Genomic DNA, 13,497 nt, shown 5'->3' on the forward strand with positions numbered 1-13,497 from the left:
TGACTTTTGATCTCCAGGTCATAAAAAAGAAACTCCATAATTTTCACGAATTCTGAAGACTTTTAATTTTATAATGGAAATTCTGATGGGAAGAAAGAGCATGAGATTTCCCAATTTTTGGCAAATTAAAAGAATTTATTGGAAATTTAGTTGATGGAAGTAATAAGGAAAAAGTAGAGTCCATATGACATTATGACATGAATTGTCAGAGAAGACAAGATATAAGAGGTGAGAGTTTTCAGAGATTATTGTCACCTCCCCCCATACTATACTCAAAGTGGTGCAGATGTGGGATCATATGCCACCTCCTCAAAGAAGGGAAAATCTCAGTTCGGCCAGTAGATGAGGAGAGAGTGTGAAGATATAGAGGTCACATCAGAAGAGCTTGAGAGAAGGAAGAAATCTAGCAGGAAGAACACAGGGCAAAGTATATCAAAAGAATGATAGTTTTAGAAAAATGCTTGCTTTTAGCTTGTCAATAGAGGATTGCTGGGACTGGGGCATAGTTAACCGTATTTAGCTTCAAATATTCTGATATTGGCAAATATTCTGATGTTGGCTTAAGATGTTTGGGTTACAGAACTGGCTGAGGGTCCCAGGCAATGTCTGACTTGGTGTTAGAAATGTGGAGGTGATAATATTTCAGAGTTGTGGCCAGAGTCTTGTTTTGCAAAAGGATAGTTCTGCTCTGAAATAGTGACCAGGGCCTAGGAAAGCAAGGGTTGCTGTGAGCATTGTGGTCCTTCCTCTGGGCCTGGTTTTTGTGTAATGTGGAGAACGAGAGAGAAGTAGAGATGAAGCTAGACCATTCTGGAAACCTTGTTTTCATACCGACTTTTATTTGATATGAAAAGTAAGCAAGAATTAATACATATGCTTCTAAGAATTATTCCAACATGCATTAATATTCAATTTTTATACTTCTGCTCATTTTTGAACAAAGACTTCTCTCCTGGTTTAGTAGTGTACTTGTTAAGGCTTGTCATTCAATATACCTCTTGGAAATGTATAATCTCTTCCATTTACTAATGACTATAATTAAGATACACATTTTCTAAAAGACCAGTAATTAGTTTCCATAATAAACATACCATAGTAATTGTTATCTGTGACAGATAAACCATAGCAAAATAAGGGTTTTCTTCCCTTTCTTTTTCCCTCCAGTTTACGCTCTCTATTAAAATCTTAAACATCATGTGTGTGTGTGCACGTGTTTGCATGTGTGTTTTTTACATGTAATATAGTCATGGCAGCAAGAGAGTGGTGGGCTTTCAGGATAGTGGGGAGTGCCAATGGTCTCATTTGATGACAAGCTGGGAGTTTTCCTCTTCTTTCATTTCTCTTCACCATTCCTTCTCATCCTTCTGTGCTCCTGCACACTTCACTGCCAACAGGCAAGGGGCTGAGATAAAAAGTAAGAGAGCCACCAGAAAAAGAACAAGGAGCAGATGTCCCAACTGTTTGCTGCAAAGGAAATGCAGTCTCCCCAGCTGTGGCATTTTGTCAAGCAGGTGGTTGAGACCTGAGATGATTTAACACTGATGATTTGTGTATTTTCTTTACTATCCTAATATAAAACCAGCTGCAACTATCAATCAGGAGGCTAAGCGCTAGTTTTAACATGGTAGGGCATGGGGGAAAGTCAAGCAGTGAGAGGCCAGTCCTGGAAACTACACTAGGGTGGCTTTCCAACATGGGGTACCTCAGCTGCAGTCTACTAGAAGTTCAGGCAGGCAGAGGGTATGGAAAGAAGTAATAAATCAATCATGCTTGCAGAGTTAGGGCAAGGTCAACAAGAACTAAGAAATGGGCATAACAGCAGGATTCAGATGTCTGTCTGTCTGTATATATGTATTTGCATAGACTGATATCATTTGGGGGACACTCAAGTCCAAAATTTGCCTTCCAGGTTGGGAGGCTGAAAATTCAGGGAAGAGTTGATGTTCCAGTCTTGAGTCTAAACTGCAGACTGGAAACTCAGGTTGGGTTTCTATGTTGCAGCCTGGAGGCATAATTTCTTCCTCTTTTGAAAACTTCAGTGTTTGCTCTTAAGGCCTTCAATTGATCTGAAGAGGCCCACCCTTGTTGTGAAGGGTAATCTGTTTTATTTTTTTTTTTTTTAAAGATTTTATTTATTTATTTGAGAGAGAGAGAATGAGAGAGAGCGAGTACATGAGAGGGGGGAGGGTCAGAGGGAGAAGCAGACTCCCTGCCGAGCAGGGAGCCCGATGCGGGACTTGATCCAGGGACTCCAGGATCATGACCTGAGCCGAAGGCAGTCGCTTAACCAACTGAGCCACCCAGGCGCCCAAGGGTAATCTGTTTTAATCAATATCTACTGTTTTAAATGTTAATCATATCTAAGAAAAATACAGCTTCACAGAAACATCTAGAGTGGTGTTTCAGCAGACAGCTGAGCACCATAGCCTAGCCAAGCCAACATATAAAATTAATCATCACAATTAGGATCAGAAAAGTATATACCAGAAAAAGAATCATTAACAGTGATAAAGAGGAACAGTACATGAAGATAATGGGCATATTTTGGGGGATATACACCTAGGAATGCAATGACTAGATCATAAAACTTACATATATTCAGTATTCCCCCACAGATTTTTCTCAAATGGAATTTATTTTTCTAAGTATGATATTTGTATTACTTTGAAGTGTTAAGTTGTGATTGTTAAAAATTTATAAATTATTACAAGTGATTAGTACTACCACCTTTCTGCTTGGCATCCTAGGAGACACCTGTGCCGATATCCAGAGCACATGACATCTTTTTGTAATGGAAAGATAGCCTTCATACACATTTCTTAGGTACATAATTAGTAAGACATATTATTTTCTAGGCCTCCAGTGGCACTTTACTTTGACAATACATGATAGCAGTGCTAGGTTTACAGACTAAAAATATGCATATTTTTGTATTTCATCACTCTAGGAGATGTTATCACCGACCTTATAGTGAATGCAGTAGTCAGCATTTCACTTGCAAACTCCAATATTACTGTAATAAATATTCTAGAAATGTGATGAGAGGCTTGTGTGCCAAGAAGAATCGGTAGTCAAACAATGGCATGCAAGGACTGGCTTCCCTTAGGGAAATTTGCATAGGTCTTGGGTGAAGGATTTCCTCACAAAACCTGGTATTTATAAAGGCAAACTTAAGAACAGAGAAAAGAAGTAATTTTTGTGTATATAATGTGTAAATACACTCTAATTACATTTATATTATTTTCCAAAAATAACTTAGGAAAGAATTTCTAATACTTTTTATACATCACTCAATAATGCAACTTAATAGCTTTCTTTGTGTATATATAACATATATATTATATATTTATACACACATATAACATATATGTTATATATGTTACACACATATATTAGAAATTGATTCCTATAATTAAAGTTTCTTTTTACAAGAAATTAAAGGCATTCAAATTGGCAAAGAAGAAGTCAAACTCTCTCTCTTCACAGACGACATGATACTTTATGTGGAAAATCCAAAGACTCCACTCCCAAGTTACTAGAACTCATACAGCAATTCAGCAACATGGCAGGATATAAAATCAATGCACAGAAATCACTTGCATTTCTATACACTAACAATGTAACTGAAGAAGGGGAAATTAAGGAATCAATTCCATTTACAATAGTACCAAAAACCGTAAGATACCTAGGGATTAACCTAGCCAAAGAGGTAAAGGACCTATACTTTAGAAACTACAGAACACTTATGAAAGAAATTGAGGAAGACCAAAGAGATGGAAAAACATTCCATGCTCATGGATTGGAAGAATAAACATTGTTAAAATGTCTATGCTGCCCAGAGCAATCTACACTTTCAATGCAATCCCTATCAAAATACCGCTGACATTTTTCACAGAGCTGGAACAAACAATCCTAAAATACAAGGAACCAGAAAAGACCCGGAATTACCAGGGGAATGTTGAAAAAGAATGCCTGACTTCAAGCTATATTAAAAAGCTGTGATCATCAAGACAGTATGGTATTGGCACAAAAACAGACACATAGATCAGTGGAACAGAATAGAGACCCCAGAAATGGACCCTCAACTCTATGGTCAACTAATCTTCAACAAAGCAGGAAAGAACATCCAATGGAAAAAAGACAGTCTCTTCAATAAATGGTGCCTGGGAAAATTGGACAGCTATATAGAGAAGAATGAAACTGAACCATTCTCTTACACCATATACAAAGATAAACTCAAAATGGATGATAGACCTCACTCAATGTGAGACAGGAATCCATCAAAATCCTAGAGAACATAGGCAGTAAACTCTTCGATATCAGCCACAGCAACTTCTTTCAAGACATGTCTTTAAAGGCAAGGGAAACCAAAACAAAAATGAACTTTTGCGACTTCATCAAGATAAAAAGCTTTTGCACAGCAAAGGAAATAGTCAACAAAACTAAGAGACAACCTACAGAATGGGAGAAGATATTTGCAAATAACATTTCAGATAAAGGGCTGGTATCCAAGATCTATAAAGAATTTATCAAACTCAACACCCCAAAAACAAATAATCCAGTCAAGAAATGGGCAGAAGACATGAACAGACACTTCCCCAAAGAATACATACAAATGGCTAACAGACACATGAAAAAATGTTCAACATCACTAGCCATCAGGAAAATACAAATCAAAACCATAATGAGATACCACCTTGCACCAGTTAGAATGGCAAAAATTAGCAAGACCAGAAACAACAAATGTTGGTGAGGATGTGGAGAAAGGAGAACCCTCTTACACTGTTGGTGGGAATGCAAGCTGGTACAGCCACTGTTTTCCATCAGAAAGAATGAATACCCACCATTTGCATTGACATGGATGGGACTGGAGGAGATTATGCTAAATGAAATAAGTCAAGCAGAGAAAGACAATTATCATTTGGTTTCATTCATATGTGGAACATAAGGTAGCACAGAGGACCACAGGGGAAGAGAGGGAAAACTGGGAAGAAATCAGAGAGGGAGACAAACCATGAGAGACTGTGGACTCCAGGAAACAAACTGAGGGTTACAGAAGGGAAGGGGGTGGGAGATGGGGTAACCGGGTGATGGGTATTAAGGAGGGCACGTGTTGTGATGAGCATTGGGTGTTATATGCAACTAATGAATCATTGAACACTACATCAGAACTAATGATGTACTATATGTTGGCTAACTGAACATAATAAAAAAAATAAAGTTTCTTTTTATAAAAAAGACAAAACAGGACAGATGTAAGGAACAGAATATGCAGTAAAAATAATAACCATGCACATATGATGGTGTAACATACAAGTGACCAGGAAAGCTCAAGATATATGAAGGCATCCACAAATGAGCACATATGAATTCATCCCTTTTTGTATTTATGACTTTTAAAAAATACTAATTTTGTCTTGTATCAGTGAATTTTTTTTAAATGAACATGGTGAATTTCTTTATAAAATTGAGCTCCAAGATGTGTGGGGACATTGATTAACATTGCTTTTTTACTTGCATGGTCCTTTATTAAAGCAGACTCTACAATAGTACAGTATCTGAACATTCAATTCTAATCAGGTAGTTTTGCATTTCTTTCTATTTTCTGGAAAAGGCTATTCAGTGTATAATATGGAAAATGTTTGGAAGTTTGAAAGGCCTCCCTGATTAAATTGTGTTGACTCTAAGCCCTAATGTGGAACTAATCACTAGCCAACATTTTATTACAGATCTGTGTGCTAATCTTTTTAATGTCTGTTTTCTTTCTCAGAAGGTGGATGGGGGGACTATTTCTTGTTCTCTCTTATTATATTCTCAATTACTAACACAGAAGTTCAATTAATATTTGTAAATGGATTAGTGGAGAGATGAATAAGAAACCTCTTTTTTAGAATAATTTTGAAGATAGAAACTGATCTATTTATGTTTGTACTTCTTTGTTGATTTTTGGTGGCATATATTTTGCAGGAAACTTTATTTCACCAAAGTTTACAAATTCCTTTGGTGATAAGCCCCAGAAATCTGAATTAGCATCTGGGTGATTTGTTGGAAGCCTTCATAAGAATGGATGCATGAAAAGTCCTCCTTTCAGTTTCCATAGGCACTTGGAAAAGAGTCTAATCTTGGTTTACTAAGCATAAGGTATGAGAAACTCTCTGAGAACATTTTATTATTTAGATTATTATATGTCTATATTTATTTTTTGTCTATTTAATCCTGAAAAGAGGTATAATAGTGCCTAAAAAAGGTATAATAAGGACTCCTAACTTGTTTTAGCTTTGCTATATATACTTTGATGCTATCCTATCAGATATATGTAGATTTATGACATTATATAACCATTGTGGGTTATATCTTCTATCAGTATTAAATGAACCCATGTTACCCATTCTATCTTCTTAAGGTAATTACTAACCATATGAAATTAGCACTATCCACCTTATTCTGTTTACTTTTCATATGAATAATGCTTTTATGTATATTTCATATGTAAATAACTATTAAATGTGTCCTAAGTTTGCCTATTCTGCAAGGATCAGAGCATAGAGCCGTAAATGGATACAAGGAATTGCTTTCTGAATTCTGATAAATATTTACCCATTTTTTTCTTAACATTTCTGTATTGTGCTTCTCATAAATAGAATATATATAAATTTTTTTCTATATCGGCTTTCTTTTATCCAGTCTACAAATTCTTGTTTTTTAATAGACTATTTAAATACTTTTGACAGAAGAAGTTCACATTGTTTTCATTGTTTTTATGCAGTCATGAAAAGTATTGGCTTTATTTTCTAACTTCTGACTTAAGAGATTTTCTTGTCTTTTTTCTTCAGTAAATGGGGAAGCTTGTAGCCTCCTTCTAATTCTACCAGGGGTTACCTTTACATTTTCAAAACATTATTTAACCAATATTTTTCATCAAATAAAAATAATTACAACCTGTGAATTTCATTTTTTCATTATATAAAGGTATTGGACTTAGATTGTCTTTAGCAAATTATTCTTTTATTGGTAAATTATTGCTTATTGTAAAATGTGCATATTCATTTAAAAAATTATGATTTAATTTTTGTGTTCCATTTTGGATCCACATTTACAATAATTATTTGACTTTATCTTATATTTGCTTTTATTTAGTACTTATTGTAATCTGTCTTACTTCTTTCAAGGCTCACTGCTTTGAATTCTCCAAACCTGAGTTCTTAATTTTGATTCATATTTTGTTGACTTACAAATATTTTTTAGTATTTCTTTCCAAGACATTTATTATAAGTGCCATATTTTCTGAAATGCTGAATAGTTTCCACTGGTTTTGCCACACATTTACCTATGACTGATAACTTGGTGGAATAAGGGTCTGATTTACAATTGTTTCTTCTCAAAAGTCTTTAGGTGTTACTTCAGTTTTTTCTAATTTATTGTTGAAAAGCGAAGCATGACTTCTTGTCTTTGATTGCAGCTGATATTTTCCCCTGCCAAATGCTTTGAGGTTTTTGGTTTAGTTTAGCTTTGTTTTGTTGAAAAATATTTTCAGAGTATTCCTTTGTTACATTTGTGTTGAATTAGATAAATACCGTTAGCCGACATTCACTGTTCTTTGTGGTTGTCTTTGTTGTCGTGAGTAGTTTTTGTTTTGATTTATATTTGTTTGCCTGTTTGTTTTCAGCTCAGGAGATTTTTCTTCATTTGTGTCTTTGATTTTCATTTCACTTCAATTATACAAGTTCCTTCCTTTTAAGGAACTTGTAACCTTTAAATCTGATACCCCTACCCACCACCTCCGTGAACTTTCTGTATATTCTAGTAGAGGGTATGAATGCCACATGCCATGTCACTGATTTGGTATTATTAATAATAGCTAACATTTATTGTTTTACAACTTTACAAGTATTAATTCATTTAATCCTCTTAATAATTCTATATTGAAGATGTTATTATTATTTCCCCATTTTATGGATGAGGAAAGAGAGACACAAACAGGTTTGTAATTTTCCCAGTATTCACAGAACTAGTAAGAGGTAAAAACAATTTTGCTCCAAACCACATGTTCTTGACCAGTGGTCTACATTGCTTCTGAAGTACAAATTTTCCTTTTAACTACTTATAATACAAATTGTAATTCTGCTATAAAAGTTGTATGTATGTTTATATAATCCTTTTTTTAATCTAAGTCCTCTTTGAATTTCAGTCTTAAATTATTATGCTGCTTTTCCCCCCTCCTCCATCTTGATGTATTCTCTCTTCAAGGCATTTTAATCCTTCTTCCTGGAAACCACATCTTTAATATCTTAAGGTATCCTAAACATTAATTCCTTTAATATAAGCTGCCCTCACTGTCCCCCAGGGATATTCTTCCTCACCTCAAATGCTGTTTCCATGGTGTTGTATTTCTCTGAGGTCTTAAGCTTGTTGTTTTTATTGTATCTGGTGTTTTCCCTTTATCCATTTTTTATGTGGGGAGATCAACCAAACGATTTTCTAACAGAGTATATGAATTAACCAAATTCTCTGCCTCCCTTTGTCCTGTATAACTCAATTTTTTCACCTATTTCTGGAGGGCAGCTGTGCACACATATGCATGTGTGTGTGAGTATGTGTGTGTGAGTGACAGCTCCTGGTCCTAGCTTGTTCAGATGTCATTTAATGTGCCTCTGCTGGACTGACATGGGATCATCTACCCACACAGCTTTCTTCTGAGAAATTAAACCAACAGACCTTGTGAAAACCTACAGACTTTTCCCCTTGTCTTCCAATCTAAAGGTCCTTACTTCTATATACGTCTCCCATGCTGAACCTTTCACAGGTACTTTGCCTTTCCCCTCCTTGTAGTAAATCAGACTTAATTACAGAATCTGAACTAATATAGAAAAAGTAGTATTTATGTGCTCTTTAGTGCTTTTTTAAGGGAAGGAGGACTGATAGGTTTTATGGTTGGTTGATATTCTTGAGTCTGATTTAAGGGGCAGATGGTTGGGTAGATTGAAATATTTTTCTGGCTTCTTTTGTTCCTAGGTTATTTCATTAGATGTTATTTCAAGTTGCAGAATATTTTGAACCCCTCCACCCCCACCCCAGACTTTCCTGGTCTCTGGTTATACATTGTTGCTAGATTTACAATAGATTATTTTGGGGAATTTGTTTTTCTCTGATTTTATAAGCCAAATTTTAGTGGGAACTTTAGAAAACCAAACTCAAAGATATTTTATCAATACACAGAAATAAAACTTAGAGATATTAACTTGCCACAGGTCCTAATCTTGAGCCAGAGTTGAAACTGCCATGTTATTTCCACTCTTGTGTCTGTGCTTGTTTTTACATTTATAGCCTGAAAATATTGTTTTCTTTATGAAAAACAAAAATTAGAGTATATCAAAGAATTCTGTTTTATAATGCAATAACATTAAGCCACAGTCCTGCACAGACCACATGCCTTGTAATTGTTGTTTTTGAGTGGAATAGATCTTAGTGAACCCCATGAACTATTCATTGTAAACCCAAAGCTCACCGTGAACTTTACCTCTTAGATGTGTTTTTCTAGAATCTGTATTATGGTCTCTCCTATTTGAGTGACCTATTATCTTTTTATTTTTTTTCCAAAGATTTTCTTGTACACTGCAATCTTTTCCCTTTCTTTTTCATAATTGTAAGTGATTGCATAATAAGAATCATCCCAATGGGAGATTTATGCCCTAAAATTTTAATCTCCATATATTATAAAATGTACTAATTTGGCATGTAAATATTTATATTCTCATTGGAAAAAATATCAATTTGAAGTTTATAGAACAACAAACCAAAACCATATGAATTTATACATTTGTTCTTTATTTTAATATGAAAAGCTTATGATTTCTCACATGAAGCAGAGCAAAGAATGGATGGGTGGGAGTATTAATGGAATCTGTCAAAAGCCATCATTTATTCTGTGGTTTAAGTAAAGCAAAGTTGAACCTATAGCCATTTTTACTACGTGCTTTGAAAATAACTTCATGTTTGTGTATTCCAATAAATAGATTTCTTTATGAGGAACAGATTCAGTGGTAATTAGATTACCAAAGGATAACATTATCTGTTACTTATCTGAGACCAGCAGCATCTAAAAGCTTGAGTGAATTAGTAGTACTCATTTTATCTCTGAGAGCAAATTCAAACTAAATACTTAAAGTATTTTTTTAGTATTTTTTTTCCTTTTTCTCTGTCTGAGAGAATAAAAACAGCTCTGAAGCTATCAGACATATAATTACTCCTTGCGTTTTTTTCTCATTAGTGCACAACCAAGGAATATATTAACCAAAAGGAACAGTAATTTCTCCAACATTTTTTTTAACTAAATATGTGAGAAATATGCTTTAATGGAAATTCTTGGCCTGTCTAAATTAGAGAAGTATTGCTAATTTTTTTATTTGAAAACATTTTATATTTATATGATGAAGTTCCATATAAATGTTGGACATTATCATTATATTGACCATGAAGACCATGTTTATCCCTAAAAGATAGATATAGGAATATAGTTGTATCTTTGTTTAAATTAACCCAGTAGACATACAGAGGATTTTCTAACATATCCATATCTTATCCTTTATCTTCTTAACATCAATAGTGCCATGCACATAGGAGATACTTAATAAATACTTTTTAAATGAATAGATAATAGTCATTTTATAAACAGATTAACTTTAGGAATCTCTTAAGTTAAAAAAAAAAGAGTCCCTCCCACAATTAAAAAACAAGATTCAATTTTTTAAATCTGTCTACATGATTTTCATTTAGGGAGGGATTATACATTAACAGATGGAAAAACAAGAATGAAAGACTGCCGGAGTTTCATGCCCAAATCCACCACATATTAGCCAATGCGTGTTACTTAACCTTTTTCCTCTTTTGTAATATGGAGGTAATAATAACATCAGCCTCAGTTGTTGACTTTAGCAGTAAGAGACATCATCCACGCTAAGGTTCTAACATAGTGCCTGGATCATGGTAGATTCTTAAATAAAAGTTGTGATTGATGTTTTAACTGCAGTTGTTGTCATTCTTGTTGCTGTTGTCATTCAATTCATCATAAAATGTGGGCTTCAGCAGAGGGAATTTCTCAGACCATTCCATGAATAAGTGGGCCAAATTTGATGTTTGGTATCACACTGACACTCATGCTCTCAGGACAAGAGCCTGGCTTTAATTGCTGTCCTGGACTCTTTCTTAGGACTGACAAGTACAGAGCCAACCAATGAACAATTGTCAGGCCTCTAAATAATTCTTCTGTTTTCATTTCTTTATTCATTCTCAAATCCATGCCATGTTGGTGACTACCAGATGCAAACTGCAAGACCTGTTCTTGCCATGTGATTTCACTCATATGTGGAATTTAAGAAACAAAACATGAGCAAAGGGGGGAAAAATAGAGAAGCAAACCAAGAAATAGAATCTCAACTAAAGAACAAACTGATGGTTACCTGTATTGCTAAAGTTTTAACAAATATATTTTTATCTGATTTAGCAGTTATATTGGAGACTACAAAATATTGCTGTTATTGTTTTGCATTTACATTAGGTGTTATGTTGCTTCAGAATTATTTTTATTAGACCTCATGAAGGCAAAGAGTGGTCTGTTCTTTTAAAAATTTCTCTATGCCTTCTAGCAACTCTGGTTTTTATAATGGGAACTGTGTCCAAAATTAATATTTTTATTTCCCCAACAATGCCTTCACTCTGTGTAATGCAGTTGATATTAACCCTCCTTACTTTCTCTGGATCAGCCTCCAGAAACTCCCCAATGCTGACTTTGCCAAAGACTCCTCATTTTAATTCTCCTTGCTCTTATGGCCACCATCAATTATTTTCTTTTATCATCCTGAAGATTTTTAATGGCTTCCCTCTTTTGTGAGTATCATATTATAGGAATGAACCACAAAATTTATTTATGTGTCCATACAATATATTACTACCTACCTGCAGGATCACTGTAGTAGATAATAGTTTATTGATGTGCTAGGGAGCTAAAGTACAGACAATTTTAATCTATTTACTATATAGCCCTTAAATCAAGTATAAAAAGAGGTTTTTTTTTGTTATTTCCTAATACATGTTAAAATAAATATCATTTAGAGCCTGACAACTTCTATGTTCTTCCTAAATGAAAAAATCATAAATGATCCCAATTATGGCAAATTGTATCTGTGCTATGCAAGGGTCGCTTTTAAACCTGCAAAAGTGACTTCTACTTTTCAGAATGTTTTGTAGATTTTTAAAATGTACTTTTCCTCACAGCACCAGCATAGTGTTGTGATTTTGCAGCTGAGGACATTGGGTTATTTTCATGGCAATGTTTAAATTACCAGCATTGTAATCTTTATTTTTGCTGAAGGTAAAAAAGAATATTGTGGTAGGTAGAGTAATGCCCCCTCCAAAGATGTCCATGTCCTAGTAACCCAAGCCTGGGAATATGTTACATTATATGGCAAAAGGTATTTTGCAGATGTGATTAAATTAAGGATCTTTAGATGGGGAGATTATTCTGGATTATCTGAGTGAACCCAACGTAATTATAAGGGTCCATATAAGAGAAAGCAAGGGGACGCCTGGGTGGCTCAGCCGTTGGGCGTCTGCCTTCGGCTCAGGTCATGATCCCAGGGTCCTGGGATTGAGCCCCACATCGGGCTCTCTGCTCGGCAGGAAGCCTGCTTCTCCCTCTCCCACTCCCCCTGCTGTGTTTCCTCTCTCACTCTCTCTCTCTGTCAAATAAATAAATAAAATCTTAAAAAAAAAAAAAGAAAGCAGGAAGTGAGAGGATCAGAAGAGATGTAGTGACAGAAGGAAGGGTCAGAGTCAAAGAGAAATTTGAAGATGCTACACTGCTGGCTTTGAAGATGGAGAAAGGGACTCTGAGCCAAGAAATGTCAATGGCCTCCAAAAGCTGGAAAAGGCAAGGGAATAGAATCTCTCCTACAGTCTACAGAAGGAACCAGCCCTGGTGATACTCTGATTTTAACCCAGTGAAACCTTTTTCAAACTTCTAACCTTCAGAACTGTAAGATAATAAACTTGTATTATTTTAAGCCACTGAGTTTGTGGCAATTTGTTACAATAGCAATAGAATATATTACAAGGATTGACAGCCCTTGAACAATTTATGTAGTCTTGGGCCCCATTAGTGATTCACTTTGAGTGGTTTATGCTTCTCTGAAAAGCGCTCTGTCCAAGGGTTCTGAAGAAGCAGCAGCTCTGTGCACAAGGCAGACCACCAGTGGCCAGAAGGCTAAGTCCATTTAATTGGCTGCCACTAGTTTGAGAATAATGGCAACCCTGGGAGCAGTATCTTCCATCTTCCTTACTCAGTGGTGTTGCTCAGTTCTATATATGGAGGTGTTAGAAATGTGGATATTGAATATCTAGCTATCCCAGGCTTGAAAGTAATTTTTAAAAATATAACAGGGACATAAGTATGTACCCACTGATGTGTCCTATTGATAAGTGTATGGTCTGCATATAGCATAG

Source organism: Halichoerus grypus, chromosome 4, assembly GCF_964656455.1.
Source record: "Halichoerus grypus chromosome 4, mHalGry1.hap1.1, whole genome shotgun sequence".
Lineage (NCBI taxonomy): Eukaryota > Metazoa > Chordata > Mammalia > Carnivora > Phocidae > Halichoerus > Halichoerus grypus.